The sequence below is a fragment of the Mus caroli genome, chromosome 4 (assembly GCF_900094665.2).
Source record: "Mus caroli chromosome 4, CAROLI_EIJ_v1.1, whole genome shotgun sequence".
In the NCBI taxonomy this organism is placed as follows: domain Eukaryota; kingdom Metazoa; phylum Chordata; class Mammalia; order Rodentia; family Muridae; genus Mus; species Mus caroli.
Genome location: NC_034573.1, coordinates 1,363,502 through 1,381,649, shown reverse-complemented (window position 1 = coordinate 1,381,649; position 18,148 = coordinate 1,363,502). Strand labels below are relative to the sequence as shown.

The 18,148-nt window shown below is 38.9% G+C and overlaps 1 long non-coding RNA gene across 2 annotated transcripts in view; it reads right to left on the bottom strand.

Moving 5' to 3' along the window:
• LOC110293718 overlaps positions 1-14,699 on the bottom strand; it is a 34,837-nt gene extending 20,138 nt beyond the window's left edge. Inside the window, exons 1-3 of one of the 2 annotated variants that reach the window (XR_002377841.1) lie at positions 14,653-14,699; positions 14,167-14,320; positions 8,538-8,674 (exon numbers count right to left, since the gene is read on the bottom strand). This is a non-coding gene — a long non-coding RNA (uncharacterized LOC110293718). The other variant, XR_002377842.1, reaches the window with a different exon arrangement.
• Positions 14,700-18,148: the final 3,449 nt, after the last annotated feature.

The following is an 18,148-nucleotide window of genomic DNA, read 5'->3' as shown; positions in this document are numbered from 1 at the left end:
AAAGAAAGAAAGAAAGAGAGAGAGAGAAAGAAAGAGAGGAAGAAAGAGAGGAAGAAAGAAAATTAGCAGTTATTGTATTAGTCAGGGTTCTCTAGAGCCACAGAACTTATAGGTAGTCTCTATATAGTAAGGGAATTATTGATGACTTAAAGTCTGCAGCCCAAATTCCCAACAATGGTTCAGTAGTAGCTGTGAATGGAAGTTCAAGGATCTAGCAGTTACTCAGTCCCATAAGGCAAGCAGGCGAAGGAGGGAGAGTGAGACTCCCTTTTTCCAGTGTCCTTATATGGTCTCCAGCAGAAGGTGTAGCCCAGATTAAAGGTGTGTTCCACCCCACCTTTAATCCCAGGTGACCTTGAACTCAGAGATTTAATCTTCTGGAATCCATAGCCACTATGCCTCAAGATCTCCATACCAAGATCCAGCTCAGAAACTTCTATCTCCAGCCTCCAGATAAGGGTCACTGGTGAGCCTTCCAATTCTGGATTGTAGTTCATTCCAAATATAGTCAAGTTGACAACCAGGAATGGCCACTACAGTTATCAAAGTGCTTTTCGTCCATGTATTGCTCTTTCATGCTAGCTACAGTATCTTACCCATTCATTCTAACAGGGCAATATATTCCTATTTTTGTTTTACATTCAAATAAATCCATATGAGAAAGATACAATCACACTGATTAAGTCAATTAGGGTATATGAGTCCTTTAATTTTGCCTGGCGACAAAAAGGCCATCCAACCTTCAGAATCTCTTGGTGCTAAAAGTCAGTATTTAGGAAAAATACCCAAAATTATATCAGTGTTTGTAACATATGTTTAGGCAGAACATAGTAGTTATTTCAAATATAACATGACAATTAATTTTACTTATACATTCTTCAGTTACTTTATTTCATGTTAAGCATGTATAAACATTAATTATTTTGTTTAATACACATGGATCATGATCAGGGATATGGAAGTCTGTAATGGTTTGCCAAGACAGATATCAAAATTGAGAGTGGAGTAGAGGACTGAGGAGTATCCAAACAGACACAAAACCAAGTTAGGACTAGATTGTATTGCCTTAGTCACTTCAATTTAAGGCCAAGTTCCACTACACTCACCAGGCCAGCCTTAAACTGGGAATCAATGTGGTCTTCTGCTTCAGGCTCTCAAGTACTTGAGACTACTGGTGTGTGCCACCAACCCTGGTTACTGACTCCTCCTTTGAGACCAATTTACATGGAACTCTACAGCAGCAAAAACTGCCAGCTGGTACTGGCAGATGCTCTCCTGAAATCTAAGAGGTGTTCTTCACATTTAAGCCAGTTCTGCAACTGTCTTCTGAATAAGAAAATTTTGTTTCAACTGTCAGGAAAGCATTTTGAACTCTGTGATGTGTATGTATTTTTCTTACCAATTCTCATTTAGGTTGAAACAAATTATCCAAAATATTCTTACAGAAGCACAACTTGCCAAGTTTTAGTTTGGTGAAAACCTTGTTAGAGAGCTATAATAGATAACTTCATATGCCCCATTTTTATTTGACACTCCCTATTTGGTGCTATCCTCTTCCTACTCCAGATAAAATAATTCCAAGCAGACATTGCCACTTAGAGTTATAGAGGACAGTTTTTTCATCAGTTTTAAGAACTAAAGACGAGGCACTGTGAAATAGCAGCAAATAAGTCAACTAACGAAACAGATCACATCCAACAAAGGCCATTCATACTGAAACTTTCTCTGCTCTGTAATTATTTTTCTATTATTAAACCATATATTTAGACCTTTCAAAGATTATAGGAACTTCTAGTTCTGCTTAAATATAATGGTCCAATGCTTCTAGGTTTTCCTTTAGATATGGAAACAAACTTGGATACAACATAGAAGGTAGATGAACCACTGTTAAGATAGACTAGACCACTGAACTTGAAGAACAATCTAGCTATGAATGTGGTTCTTTTTTCTCTGTCTCAGATGCCCCCAAACAGTACTGTAGAATCTCAAATGTGGGAATACTTACATCATAGACAAAATCAAAATGTAACACATTAAATACAGCAGACAATTTCTGCCAAAGTAAGGGATTAAAACTGTGTAACCTTGGGGAAAATAATATCTTGAATACCTTGGATACTAGAGAATTCGAATCAAGCTGGATTAGGGAAATTATGAAAACAACATGGCCAGATTGTAGACTGTTGATCTACTACTGAACATAGGCTGACAGTTGTCTCCAGCTCTTTATATAACATTTTATAGCATGTTTGTGTCCCTCAAGATTAACTTTGCCATAAAATTACAGTGAAACCTCATTGCCCTGAATAGAGAATACATGAAATGCAACTATTTTAAAACACTCTGTACTTGCAAGTATTTCCCAGCAAGAGTACATGGATAATTTAAAGATTGATAGTGAAATATGTAAAGCCAGGTCTCATCTCTGTACCGAACTTTTGGATAACACTGCTTTTTTTTAGCTGAAGCTCTCATTACCTCAGAAGTAACCTGGTTGAAGGAAGAATTATAGTCCCCTCCCAAAACTTGTAAAGGTGGAGAAAGTTTGTGAGTAGTAGCCTCAAGTCTCTGAGGCAAGTCATTTCTCCCTAATAACTAAGAATTTTAAGACAATCCCTGTAAATGTTTAGCTTTTGATGGTATACAATACAAGTACACCTTATATGGAATGGGAATGTTTTTTGAACCTCTTCTGGAGGCATCGAAAGCCTCAGGCTTAAGTCAAAGGTTATTGCCAATTCAGAAAAATCAGGATGGCTGATCATAATACCATCTATATAGTAGATAACATAAGCCATAGGACGTTTTGTTATGTATGGGCTTCATAACCTTAGCAACATATTCCTGACACACTGTGGGGCACTTCTTCATACTCTGGAGTATAACTTTCTATTAGAAGTGCTATGTAGATAGACTATAATTAATAGAAAGAAGTTTTCCTAATTAGGCTTGCTACATCTCTGGTAAAACATCATGCCCCAAAGCAAGTTTAGGAGGAAAATTTTATTTGGATTTCATTTTTATATCAATGTCCAGCATTGTGGGAAGTTAGAAGAGAAACTCAAGCAGGGCAGAAACCTGTAGCCAGGAGTTGATGCAGAGGGCATGGAGGGATGCTGCTTACTGGCTTGGTCCTTCTGGTTTGCTCAGCCTGCTTTACTAGAGGATATAAGAACATCATTCCAGATGAGCACCACACACAATGAGATGGTCCCTTCCTCATCAGCAACTACTTATGAAAATGCCCTACTGGCTTACCTGAAGCCCATTCTTATGGAAGCATTTTCCAAATTGGAGCTCCTTCCTTTCTGATGACTCTAGCTTATGTCAAGTTAACAGAAAACTACTCAGAACAGAAGGTCAAAGCAAACTTTTCAAGATCACTGGGATGTAGTAGAATGTTGAAAATAAATAACAAGTAAATTACAATTAAATGAGAATGGGATGGAATAGCAGTGGGCAAGGGCAGTCCTGATGCAGAGCCCATTGAAAATATTAGTTTATTTATAGCTCTTAAGTCCTGGAAAAGCCTTTTTCACATGATTTCTTTTAATGATGGAGATAGGGGTGTTTCAAGGACTATCTGAACACTCTATGTGTCTGGACTATAATTGTTTCTCCACAAAAGCAGTGTCAGGAGTCAAGGTTTCACCTGTGAGAGGTTACTGATATCTCCAGACTACATTCTCTGAGAGTAAAGTGTTCTGGGAAGCAGGTTTTTATGATGACTCGGTCCTGGAATATCCCAATCCCAGCCGATTATAATGACCTTAAGTATTTGTAGGAATAGCTGTACCCTGTGTTTTATCTGAACCTGTTAAATAGTTAAAACCCTGGTATAGCATCTAATGAGAGACATTGTGGTCTGGGATACAAAAAGGACTCCAATTTGGCTCAAGATAGATTAGTCCCATAAAGTCACAGGCACATTGGGTAGAACAGGTGACCTAAAGACACCTTGGTGACCTTTGGCATCTCATCTACAAATCGTTTCAGAAATTTATGAAGGTGCCTGTGACTCACCTGTAGGCAATTCCAGCCATGACTCTGAGGCAGGAATGTTAATTTGTTAATAAACCTGTAAAAGACCGTGGAAATGACGTTTGCCCCATTCATATCTGGAGGGGCAAGGCCTACATGGCCAAAGACTCCCAGGATCTAAATTCTACAGAGGATGCCCTTTGTGAGGAAATGTCCACAGATGTAGGGAACCACGCTGTGAGAGTCCATAAACCAAAAGTTAAAATGAGAATATGTTTGAGTCCCTTGGCAATGAATCTATTCCTCAATCCTGACCCCATGTCTTCTCAAGCAGCCAAACGCTCTGTCATGTCCTCTGCAGACCATGTCTCCAGAACCTAGTCTAATATCCTCAGCTTCTCCCCCAAACTCTCCCACAATATATCAATGACTAACTTAGATGTCTCAGGATTCCACTTGTGCCTTGCTTTATCTAGTCAAGATGTATAGAACTGGGCCCTTACTTTACCTTTATTGTATTATTCTCAAGGGACCATTGCCTCCTTTGACCAATGTGAGTTCCTCGTGCTCATATGTTCCTGTTCAAAGAACACTTGTAACCATAAACTCAGTGAATTTATTTTATATATTTAAATTGAGGAGCCTGGTTTGTTGTAAATTACTGAACAAGAAGGCTGGTTTAGTTAACTAACCTCCATGTGTTTGTCTGTGTGTGTGTGTGTGTATGTGTGTGTATGTGTGTGTGTGTGTGTGTGTGTGTGTGTGTATGTGTTTGTGTGTATGGAGGGGGTTCTATGTAGGAGAACAGTCTCAGGCTATAAAAACAGGGCAGAAGAAAACAGCAATCATTAAACACTGTCAATATATGCACACAAACCAGGAGAAGGCTTTGACAATCTTATGAGTCTGCAGCATTGGCTTCCTTCATATGGTTATGCTCATGTCAATAATTTACATTCACTCTGGGCTTCCTCTGCTCCCCACAAAACACTAACTGCTATCTCACACAGTTCTGAGGTATAGCAGAACTAGAGTCTCCTAAAGACAGGTTGTAATCGCATCTCTGCTACAAAAGTAGATTCATCTTTGCTGCCAGGCCTGGGTATCTTTATTCTGTTGTGAGGAGGTAGCTCTAATTATGTGTAGAGATGGACAAGTCTACCTTTTCTGGAAGGACTCAGCATAGCTATAGCCAAATAACTATTCGTCTTAATCTGTAGAAGCCAAGAAACCTGATAGTGTCCTTAACCACCTTTTTCCCCATTTAGTCATCTATCCTTGTCCCCTTTCTTATACTGGCAGCATCTGCTCATATAGCCCCTTAATCTCTTTGCCAAGTAACTATCCTGCTGATCCTCAGTGCTTTTTCAGTGGTGGCACATGTCTTTCATCCCAGGACTCAGGAGGCAGAGGCAGTGGATCTCTGACATTGAGACCAGCCTGATCTACAGAGTAAGTTCCAGTACAGCCAGGGCTACACAGGGAAGTCCTGTCTCAAAAAAACAAAAATGTTCTTTTGTTCTTTTTTGTGATTTGGCAGGCTGAGAATTTCTCAGATGTTTAATGCTTTATTTAATTAATCTCTTCTTAGAAAAACACCCTCACTTACTACAGAGGCTTCAGGGTGACTTAAGGCATACATTCAATCCCTTCTTTAGAATCACCTCTATTAAATGGCCATTTGTGTTACTTGAAAGTTCCATCTTAGACCTGAAATGTAGCTAATATTACCACCAGCGATCTTTTCATGGAAATCTAGGCTTATGCTAGCATACACTTTGAAACTCACCTTGCCTCTATTTAGTCTTAAACCTCCTTCTACATTTCTGGGTACTTGGCAAATCAGCACTCTATTTCATATCAGACTTGCATTAGTTAAGTTAGACTGTCATAAAAAAAAATCTATTACAAACTGTGTGGCTCCAAAACCATCCCCATAATTTTCCATATTACGGAGGCTGGGAAGTTTAAGTTCAGGATTGGAGCACGTTTAATTCTAGACACGACACCCTTTCTGACTTTCTTGCACCTTTTTCATGACTTTTTCCATGTCCTTTATTTTCTGTACATGTGGCCCTGAGAGAGGTCATATGAGGTCACAACCATCCGCAAGCCCAACGGAGAACCCTCCCTAGAAATCAGAGCCTTTTGGACAATGTTGATGGAGCCCAGCTCCATAGAAATGGAAGATCAGTTCCTGTAAACTCATGTATTTGTGTCATCTTTTCAAGACATGAATAAATTAGTACACTCTGCTCCCTCTAAATAGCAGTCCAATGCCACTTTATTTTCAGTGAGAACCTGATATTGTATATCGTTTTCCACTTTTGTGGACTAGACAGTATATATGTTTCCCTCAATGTTGTTGTGGTCAGCTGCAGGCAGCTGGCAGCTGACCTCTCATACTTGTCTTTTTGAAAGCAGGTGACACCATCAAACATTCTTTCATGAGTATTCATGCCGGCAGAATATCACTAGACCTTCCTTCTTTCACTTGGCAAAATTAGGTAGATCTTTGATTCTTCTACTAGATTTCTGTCAGTGAGATCCATCAGCAAGCTGAGCCTCAAGGTGACTAAATGATACCCAGTTAACACTGTCTTCCTAATCTGTCCAACTAATGTTCAAAATGGCCCAATGGGAACCTGGGACTCACCATCACATGATGCGATGTAGAAGGAGATACGAGGAATCCATTGATCCTTCGTGCCAAAAAATACCCAGACTAACCATGACAATAACAAATCATTTCTCATGTCAAAAACCAGGAAGATCACAGCACTCATAAAAGGAAACCGAAAAATACCAGCAGTGAGACAGATCAAAGGCTGAAACTCTATAACCCTGTGTTTACAGGAGCCAGCATAAGGCTTCAACAATTGGTTCCATGTACTCCAAAATCAATAAAATACAGAAAGCTTTGGAAAGAGAAAGAAATTACAAAAATATATAGTAACAATCAAATGGAGATTTTAGAAATGAAAAAGTGTAGCATCCAAATTTTGCTAAGGGACACCAAAATTACACTTCTGGAAGAGAAACACAAGTTTAAAATAATTTAAATCAGCAAGGGTAAAAAATGGCCCACATTCCATTAAATACCATTCCAACTAATAGTAAATTCCTCTTCAGAACAATGGTGGCCTAAAGCAAGTGGCATAGTTGTTTTCAGACACTGATGGAAAACAATTGTCGACTGTACAAAAAATATCTGGTAAAATCAAAATAAAATAGAATCATTCTCAGACCAAAAATAGTTATTAGTAAATGTAGGTGACTGTATTCCTTCCCTTTTTAATGCTGTTTTATTAACAGATTTTGAATTTGACTATTTCATAATCCTATTATACTTTGTATAATTAACATGATTTCTATTGTCTATTATTGTCAGATTCCACATTGCTAAAGATTCAGAGAGCTACAGAGAAGTTGTGTAGCTCATTATATGGTCACACTATAAACATCTGTTTAGCTTCCAGAATAGCCACAGGACAAAAAAATATTTTAGCTAGTCAAAATATATCTTTGTCTGTTTTTGAGACATTTGGATTTCCCACGTGGAGACAAATTTGCAGTCATTATAGTTAAGCCTTTTGTTGGTAGATGGAAACTATATATCGAAAAGTTTATCTACAAATGAGTTTACAATTCTGAGTTACAGACGTGTTTTAATTTCTGTTCTAACATCACTCATATTATCATTTAAAAATTCAGATTTGTCCTTCATAACAAAATGATATGTATTAATAACTTAATGAAAACTCAAGGTTTCCACATCAATGATTAGTGATAGTGATAAAGAAATATCCTAATGAACATGAAGTACTTTAAAAGAGACATCAACAGATAACTTACACAAGGAAGGACAGAGAAAGCTTTAAAGCGGCCAATGCTGTGAGGATCTGGCTGGAAAGTAAGGTTGACTTCTCCCTGTCATTCTCTTATATGCTCTCCCCTGCCCACTCATACACACACACACACACACACAGAGAGAGAGAGAGAGAGAGAGAGACTTGCATGTGCAGCACATGTCCATGCTCTCACACACAGCATAACAGCATACCTTCACATGATTGTAAGAGATTTTGAGTTTAAAATAAACCTATTCCTGACAAGTAATCATTTACATATAGAGATGATTTCTGGGTCCTACATAGGGATTTTCCAGAATAAACAAGCAAAGAGAAAGAAAAAAAAAGCCATACTGTGAAGTGAGGTTAAAATAACACCAGAGATATATGTGCATCAGCAGTAGTGTGTGTATCCAATCATTGCAGTAATAGAAGCAGCTGCTTCTTTCCATCAGCCAGCACCCTTAGCAACAGGCTGCTTAACCGCAACCCTTATTGTTTAGTAGTGTGGACTTTCTTGCTGATTTTAGGTGTGTTTCCATCAATAGGAAATGCTTGATAAATATTCCCAGGTAGGCGGGACCAATTACATCATCTGCAATGACCCATTCAAAATAAAATGAGAAGAAATAACGTTCAAAAATTAAGATTTTTAAAGATTACAACAGCTAGGTATTAAAATATCACACAGATCAGAAGCCTTACCCTCAGCAGAGACCCTTCATCTTGCAGTAGACGGTGATTAACACACAGACCCACAAGCAGACAATGTGAACAGAGTGAGAGACTTTGGAGCACCCAGCCCTGAAGGGGTTATCTTCCCTCAATTTTCAAGGATTTACCTGGAAGAGAAAGCAGAAAGATTAGAAGAGCCAGGGTGATAGGTGAATTCAAGAAAAGAGTATCCTCCAGGCCCAACAACCTGACACACATATGTTCTCACAGAGACTGCGACAGCACACAGAAGACCTGCATAAGTTCAAGCTATATAAAATCTGAAGCAGAATTTGGGTAGGCACAAAGTTCCATTTCTAACCAAGAACCTGTTTACAATTGGTACCTGCAGAGAGAGGGAAATTTAAAAAAATCTGTTTTCTCCAGTGGAGTGACTCTGGGTATATCATACACACTCCAGGATATGCCTCTTGCCCAATAGTAGATAACTAATACAAAAGAGACTCCATGGTTTTGTTTGTTTGTTTGTTTTGCTTGCTTGAGCTTTGGTTTGGTAGTTTTGGTCTCTTGTGAGTTTTTATTTGGGAGGGTTATTTGTTTTTCATTTGTTGTTTGAGAGAGAAATGTGAGGGAAGAGAGTATATGAAATTGGGTGAGTGGGAAGGTGAAGAGGTTCTGGGAGGAGAGAAAGAATACAATCAAAGTACATTGAGTGAAAAAATAAAAATTAATAATACAGAAAAAATGGGTCCTTCCTATAGAGATACATGTGTCTGCCCAGGCCACACATCCACAGAGCTAGCTCTAAGCAGTATGTTACATAAACACAGACTTGTAGTAGATGACTGTTGTGACAAGACCCTGGATTTTTAGATGCCTTTCAGTATATCTGTAGGAAACGTATTCAATGAGTCAGATGTTATCATGTGGTCCTTACCTGTGTCACTAACAGTAGAATGAGGTTACAACTGTAGCCTATGTACAATAGGTTAAACTGATGGAGAATTCTTGGGGAAACACATGTATAAGGAATAAGGGATGGTATATCTTGGAGGAGAAAAGCTCAAAAGTCAAATTCTGAACAGATGCCTCCACCAATAAATACACACACACACACATTCAAACATGCATGCACTTACACACACATGCACACATAACACAAGCATGTATGCACACCAGTAATCAAAGAAATAGTATGGGGAGAAAACTAGGTGTTTGTGGGGAACATAGGGACTCAAGGAAAGAAGCTTGGAAGGGCTGGAGAAAGGGAAAGGAAGAGGAGAAGGTGATGTTTTAGTTAAAAATATACTTATCCATCCCTTTCCCCCCCAAAAAAAACAAAAACAAATGACAAAACAAAAGAGCCCAAGAGCCATACAAATACAATGAAGATAAATGCTCATTAACCACTTTCTCAATTACCATATCTTGCCTCTGGGTCCATTCATAATTTAACTATGGGTTATTTCTTGTAAAATCTCTTCTCTTGGAGTTTGGAAGTGTAATGTGGTGTTCAGACCTGCTGCTCACAGTCAGCTATTGGATGAAACACAGGACCCCCAATGGAGGAGCTAGAGAAAGTACCCAAGGAGCTGAAGGGGTCTGCAGCCCTATAGGTGGAACAACAATATGAACTAACGAGAACTCCCAGAGTTCGTGTCTCTAGCTGCATATGTAGCAGAAGATGGCCTAGTCGGCCATCATTCGGAAGAAAGGCCCCTTGGTATTGCAAACTTTATTTGCCCCAGTACAGGGGAATGCCAGGGCTAAGAACTAGGAGTGGGTGGGTAGGGGAGCAGGGCAGGGGGAGGGTATAGGGAACTTTCGGGATAGCATTTGAAATGTAAATAAAGAAAATATCTAATAAAAAAAGAAAGTGTAATGTGTAATGAGAATACATAGCCACCATGATTGTTCTTAGGCTGTAGCTTTCATGTCAATTTTCAAAATATGACCTTCAGAATAACTTTGTATAAATAAAAGTTATAGGAAGCATTAAAATTTCTCATCCTACATAAGATCAAACTTTTATTTTCAATGATACCTCTCTTATATATGATTACATTTGCCTTTGGAGTCCAATGTGCAATCCTTCCCCCTGCTGATCCCTAAGTTGATGAGGGCATTTGCTAGCAAATGTTTGCTTCTAATGTGCAACTGTTGGAACAGCTCTCACATTTCTGAATTTTTGCTTGCTGAGAATGGTGTGCATTGATTCTAAGTGTTGGGAAGGTTGCCCTTAACTCCTGGACTGTGTTTCCAGATGTTCTCCTTGCCAGATGGACAAAAGAGAAGGAGAGAACTTCCTCACACCTGAGGCAAGCCCTGTGACTCCAGCTCACTGGCTCTCAAACTTCTCCATTCTGTTACCTTTAATGCAGTTATTCATGTTGTGGAGATCCTGAACCATAAAATGATTCCATTGTTACTTCATAACTGTAAGTTTGCTGTTGTTATGAATTATGATATAAATATCTGTCATGTGATCCCTGTTAAAATGTTGTTCATCCCCAAAAGGGGTTGTGATCTAAAAGTTGAGAACAACTGCTGTAAGGCTTTCCATTCTCTCCATAGAAACAACTCTATTAAGATTTTTCAAAACTTAACTTCTGTGCAAACAATCCCATCTATTATATTCATTGATGCATTAAATCTGAACATTCAGTATGCTCACAACACTGCAGTCAAGGTAGAGAACTAATATGCAAATATTCTGTCCTCCAATAGATTCTCATAGATGGTAAAACAATCCAATGAAGAAATTAAGATGGAAGAAGAGCAATTTCTCACTATCATTTGAGAGGAGGAGTTAAATGGGAAATGTCTGGACTGATGGATAAGATGGAATTAGGGAATTGTCAGGTGATGTTACAGAAGTATGCCTCATCAATGCTAGAAAGAATGTGGAGCTACATAGGTAAGCTTACATGTCAACAGATAAAAGAACAGGAAACTTTGGGTTATAGAACTTTTGGTTCTACCTTGAAATAATGAAAAGTGGAAGCTAAACATAGCAGGATCTATAGGGGTTGGTCCTAGGATTCTCTTAGATATTAAAATCCATAGATATTCAAGCCCTTTCTATAAAACAGTGCAGCACATCTTCCTACATACTTTAACTCACCCTCTCATTGTTACTTACAACTCTTAGCATAAAGTAAATGCTGCATGGTCACCCTACTGTATTGTCAAAAGAAGAGTTAAAAGAAAATATCTGTACCACAGCTCTCTGCTCTCATTAGAGATGCCTCCTATGCAGGGAATGTATTAAAACAGAAACCCACAGTTGGTCAGAGTACAGAAAACAAGAGATGGTTTCATGCTCACTCCTGAATAGGACATCTATATCTCACACACCTATTCCCAGGATTCAGAGAACATCATGGGTGAGAAAGCAGAAGCTTGAAAGAGCCAGAGGTTGGAGAGGACCATTACACAACTGTGATTCTTTGTTCTTCAACAAGAATGGAAGCTTAATGACCACCCCTCTACCCATGCTAAAATTCTGACTGGTTTGATTTTGTATAGCTGACCAGTTAACTATGGCTGCTGTGAGTCAATATGTGTAACAGTCATAACATATTCAGTTGTCAGGATTTCACACATCACAGCTAAGCTCCTACCTCCCCTATCCAATGGTTCTTTTACATTCTTTCTGCTCTCTCTTCCTTGAATAGTGGGAGGTTGCTATAGATTATTGTGTAAGCCTTATTTAAAAACCACTGCTAGAGACAATCCCCCCATCCCTGCTCTCCTACCTCATTTTGAATGTTGGCCATTGCAAGATCTCTGCATGTCTTTCTTTCTCTAATAAAACAGGAATGCTGATCCCTGTTGCTCTAAGATTGTGTAGCAAATTCCACCAGGAATTTTGCTTACCTGGGGTTTTAGTTCTTGAGATTAGTTGGAAGTGTCCAGGGGTGAAGGCCATTTGAGAGAAGCAGAAGGAAGTCTAGAATCTACTACTAAAACCAGCAGTCATGTGGCTATAGAAACAGGTGGAAAAAATTAACAAGTTCACAGAGGTCCCCAAGACTAATGAACTCCTGATATGCTCCCAACAAAGGCTTCTTTAGGCTTGCCTAATCTGCTGGTGTTACACCCAGTTCTGAGGGTACGCAAAGACCACCAGGAGTCAAACTCATATGTAAAAGCAGAGCCTATTAAAGTTCTAGCTCATACCTTCAGGCCCTTCTGATACAATGGAGTAGTGCAGAAGGCTCCAGCACCTAAGATTCAGCATTTTTTTTTTTTGTGGTTACAGCAGGGTGAGGGGCTTTTCAACTTGGAAATTACATAATTGGCTAACAGTGATTTCAGTTGGTTTGAACAATCTATCTATAATCTGTAGCCTCTGGACCGTTAGGTATTTTTCTGCTGGTGGCCATGTCTAGAATAGTTTCTTCCTGGAACAATTTGTGGGTTTTCCAGCAATTAGACTTTAACCTGAGGACACGGGCTAGTGTATAAAATGGAGACTTGGCTACAAGATGGAGTCTGTCTTGTCAAGTTGAGGCCCTTCACTAGTCCTCTATCAATGTCCCTGGAAGGTGAAAAAAAGGTGCTTTACTCACTGTTCTTATAGGTGAGGGATGCTGTGGTGGCTTAAATATGCTTGGCCCATAGAGCGGCATTATTAGGGGGCGTGGCCTTGTTGGAGGAAGTGCATCCTTGTGTCAGTGGGCTTTGTGAGACCCTCTTCCTAGCTACCTGGAAGTCTGTCTTCTCCAGTTTGTCTTTGACATAGGATGTAGAACACTCAGCTCCTCCAGCACCATGCCTGTCTGGACACTGCCATGTTCCCACATTGATGATAATAGACTGAAACTCTGAACCTGTAAGTCAGCCCCAATTAAATTTTGTTCTTTACAAGAGTTGCCTTCATCATATTGTCTCTTCACAGCAATGGAAACCCTAACTAAGACAGGTGACTTAAACAGCAGTGAAAGTGAGGAAGACTTAGCTTTGATGATATGCTTGCTGAATTTTATTAAAGGGGTAACAACAAATTACTTGAGTTTCAGTATTTGAAAACGTTTGCTCTGCCTGCCTGGTCCAATGCCACACTCTACAGCTGTGGACTTGGGGGCCTACCACCTGCTGGGTGTTTAGGGAAGGCATAGCCGAGGTCATAGGCCTGGACCCCACTCCATTCAACCACCACTGTGTGATTATAAATCTATAAAATAATGCTACAGGATCCTACTTTGTGTAAATAAACTGTTATTTTTAAAGGAATGGAGGTATTATAAGAGGAAAGACTTTGTTTCAATTTGTTCATTGTACAAAAATAAATCTCATGAGATGGGCATAGAAAAACAAGGTTCCTTGACTTTTTTAGTATTATTCATGCATTGCAGACTTAAGATCCCAAATAACAGTGAAGGTTCCTCTGTACTCCCTCACCTGCTGCTGCAGTCCCTCCTCCCACCTCTACCCCAAGCCCCAGCCCAGGACCGGACTGCACAGTCTCTGCTTGCTTGTAGACTCCAGCAGAGAAAGGCTTCCTGGAAATAGACCTTGCTTGATTTGAAAATGCCTTCCTGTTGTCAACTAAGACAGAGCTCCCTGTATGACAAACCTAAGACATTACAAACCTACTCTCAAGATGAACTTGGAGGCAGCCTGTAGCCCACAGGCTAGCACTGAAAATACCTACTTTGATTTCTTTTTTGTTTTCAGTGTTCACAGACTGTGAATATCCAGGTCTCAGGGCATCCAACTTCACTTAATCCTGTTCAAATTCTCAGCAACAGTTCTTAGGATTCACACTTGAAAGCCAAGCCTGGCCTCACCTGTGATCAAAGGGGAAACTGAGAAGATAGGGATGTAAACCATCATCAGATTGTAATTTGACTTAACAAGTTAAGCAAAATAGGATACAAGATAAAGCAAGAATGAATCAATAAACTACAAATGCTACACATTCAACACACACACAAACACTTAAAACCCTCTGCCAAAAGCCTGTCATTTTCATCAGTCCTTCACCAATCCCATGAGATAGTTACCATAGTATTCCCCTTATACTGGTAGGAAAGCTGAGGAAGTCAAATATAGGGATTATTTTCAAGGTCACATGCCTCGTAAAACAATAAACTACAAACAAGTTTGAAGTGAAAAGTGGACTGCTGTGGCTTTCTACCTGCTAGTAGACAAAGCAAGACTGAGGAGTCAGGGATCCCAGATTCTAGTCCGGAATGTTGCTATCAGCCCTCTGCTTGGCAACAGCTGGAGTCTTTGTGCGGAGGGGTGAGGGGCAGGGTGACTTGACTTGTTTCTTTGTGCATCTCCCCATCTGTTCCCATCTCTCCTCTCCTGGATTTTCCTTTCCTTCCCCCTCTGTTCATTCCTCCTCTCCATTCTTTACCTCATCTTCTATAGCTCCTCCTCCTCCTCCTCCCCTCCTCCTCCTCTCCTCCTCCTCCTCCTTTCCTATGGAACTATAGAATGGTACCAGGTTAAATCTTCAGGCCTCTTTTATCTCACCCACTCTGCAAATCTATGCTGCAAATAGTTTAATACAAGTGAATGTATGGAGTAGGCATCTCTGAGAATTTAGACATCTCTCCAGGGTGAAAACCATTTCTATAACATAAACTCAAATGCTTACTGTACTTTCCTGAAGGTGGGGAAGTAGGAAGTAAGGGATGCAGGATTCTGTGCCCTCAGTTTGTTGACTGTGTTACTCAGCTACTTTCCAGCACGAGAGTGTAAGCCTTTTGACTGGAAGCACTGACTCATGTGATATTTTGAATAATGGCACAGTTGACTTTGTTGGGTTCCAGTCCCTTCTCATTGAAAGTTCCTGAATATTTTTTCTTTTTTGCATAAGAAACAATTGAGCTTCACGATAAATGAGCCCTACTTGACTCACTGCTATAGGCAGGTGATTACATTTTATATTGCTCTTTCCTTATCATTTGATACCTATAGAAATGAAACCCCCAAATAAGCATTTTCCCAGATTCTCTATGAACTGTAATTATAGCGCAAAATGAAAACATCATCTTTTCCTTTGAAATATAATTTCCTTTGCTGGAATATAAATAAATAATCAAGATGCAGCTGTTCTTAAATGACTATCAGTGTCTTTCATACCATCCTGTAGGGCTGGAGTCCTTATTCCATTGACTGTCAGTGTCTTTCATACCGTCCTGTAGGGCTGGAGTCCTTATTCCATTGAACACAATTTTCAAAGACATATCTAAACAGCCATAATCCCCACTCACTGCCACAAATCCATCTGATGTATTTATAAGTAGAAAAGACAAGTTTTTCATAAAGTTCCTTTGCAACACATGTTGCAGTCATTTACACATCTAAAATCCTGCATGCATAGTCAGAGCTATACAAGTAAATTTACAGTCACAGTTAAAGGAAAAGGCATTGAAAATGTGATTGTAAGTATTGAGTGGGGTTGGATGCTGGGAAAAGAAATTTTATGTATCTAGTAAATGCAGAGGATCAAAAAGATGATTTCCAGCTTTTTAAAATAACACCTTCACATTGTTATTGAAGCATTTGCAAACTGCTGAATTATAAATAGTTCAGTATGAGAACGTAAGACAAAAATTACATACAGGTGCAAGAAAATGATAGGTCTGAATGGCTTAGAAATGCTTTTCAGAGGCACCAGGATGATATTTTTGTGTCTTTCAAACAGTGCTATCATAAAAAGAAAAATCTAAGCATCTAATGTTTCTGCAATGTAATGACCAAGTCATTTAGATGTCTGTTCAAGAATAATTGACCAAATGTCAAAAAATCATACCTTCATATTCTAAGTGTAGCAATAATTCTAACCTTAAGAAGCTGTTTTGCAATTCAAATTAAATTACATATTGATGCTCTAAAAATATTCAGGTTATAATATGTCACACAAACGCACAGTAATAGAATAGCTGTGATATTATGTTGTACAATACTTTACATTTCATTTTATGCTAGGTATTAATTGAGTGATTAAACCTCCAGAAGTCTTAATATTCACATTCATCGTCAAGTATGCAAACAAGCTGGAGATACCGCTATAACTTCCCACCTGAAAGAGAAAGTGATTATTCCTGGCACGTGAATATTATTTGGATCTGTTATCTGTCATCCTCTTTCTGTCACAAAGGGGCTGCCTGGAGTCAGCACACCCAGGCACCTGAATCCTCTCAGAGACTTCCAAGACTCCTCCTTTTCCCAAGCTACCACTTATACTTGTTCTCATATAAGCCTGTTAAAGTTAGTCAGACAAAATGCTGACAGACAGATACAGGTAGGGAAAAGGCATACCCAGGGCACTACTCTGTTGAGGGAAGAGAGAGGACTCCAGAACTCCCTATGATTCTCTTCACACTTGTTCAGACACCCTGTAACCTGCAGTGTCTTCTAGAATCTGCAATTCCCACCTTACTCCCCATCCCTTCAATATTGGCTTTGACTCTTAGACAATTCAACCAGAATAGGAATTATATGGGGATATCAGTAACTTCACTTTATTTGAAACAAATTTCAAATATTTTCATGTGAACATTTTGAGATATAGGAAAGTTTAAACAATGAGAGACATGAGAAATGGGGAAATTCTTGGCATATTTGCCCTGGTTTGGTCAAATTTTGGAGTGAAATAATACATATATTATTGTTCCCTATTTCACTGTCATGAAAAGCCATGAAGACACAAGAAGATATCTCATAAATTCATGTATTTGGGACTCATGAAGGGAAAATCAACAAAAAAATCAAAGACTGAGAAACAGAATCTGTTGGTCATCAGATCTGTGTGGATATAAATGGGGCCAAGGTTAAGTCAGTGAGAAATAGCAATAACGTAATAGTCCTCAAGCCTGACAAGTTAAGTTCAACCTCTAGAACCCACATAGTAAAAACAGAGAATCAATTTTTGCAAGTTGTCCTACAACCAACTCATGCACATTGTGACATAAATCACACACAATATTATTTGTGTAAATAAATATGAAAATAATATAGGAAATGGAGGGATGGCTTTAATGTATGCATGGCTACACTAGATGAAGAAAGAAGACAACACCCTTAATAAAAAGGGATTCAGTAGCTATTTTGATTCTGGAAATTTTAGGTAATTTCTTATATTTTAAAATTTTGTTGATGTTCAGAAGTGGATCGTGGAGGATTTGGCAATTGCATCATAACTTTATTGATTTTGATGGCCAAATAAAATGTTTCAGGCAAACAACAACAATAATAAATGTCTATAAGCATAGAAACACTTCAGGTCGAAAAAAATCTGCTACATCACAGGCAACACTGAACACAGCTTTGAGCAGAAATGCTGATGAAGCATCAGGAGTCAGCAGAATTTTCTGCTTATTTTGTTCAAATAAGCAACTTTCCTTAAAGATCACACAGTCTTCTCTTCACTCTCACTCTCCTTCTGCTACCCCTACCTATCATTACCTAACCTCTTTTTTTTTTCGTTTTACTATGCTTTATTATCACATAATATTTTTTTCTTTTTTTAATTTTTAATATTTTTTATTACATATTTTCCTCAATTACATTTCCAATGCTATCCCAAAAGTCCCCCATACCCTCCCCCCCCCAACTTCACCCACCCACTCCCACTTTTTTGCCCTGGCATTCCCCTATACTGGGGCATATAAAGTTTG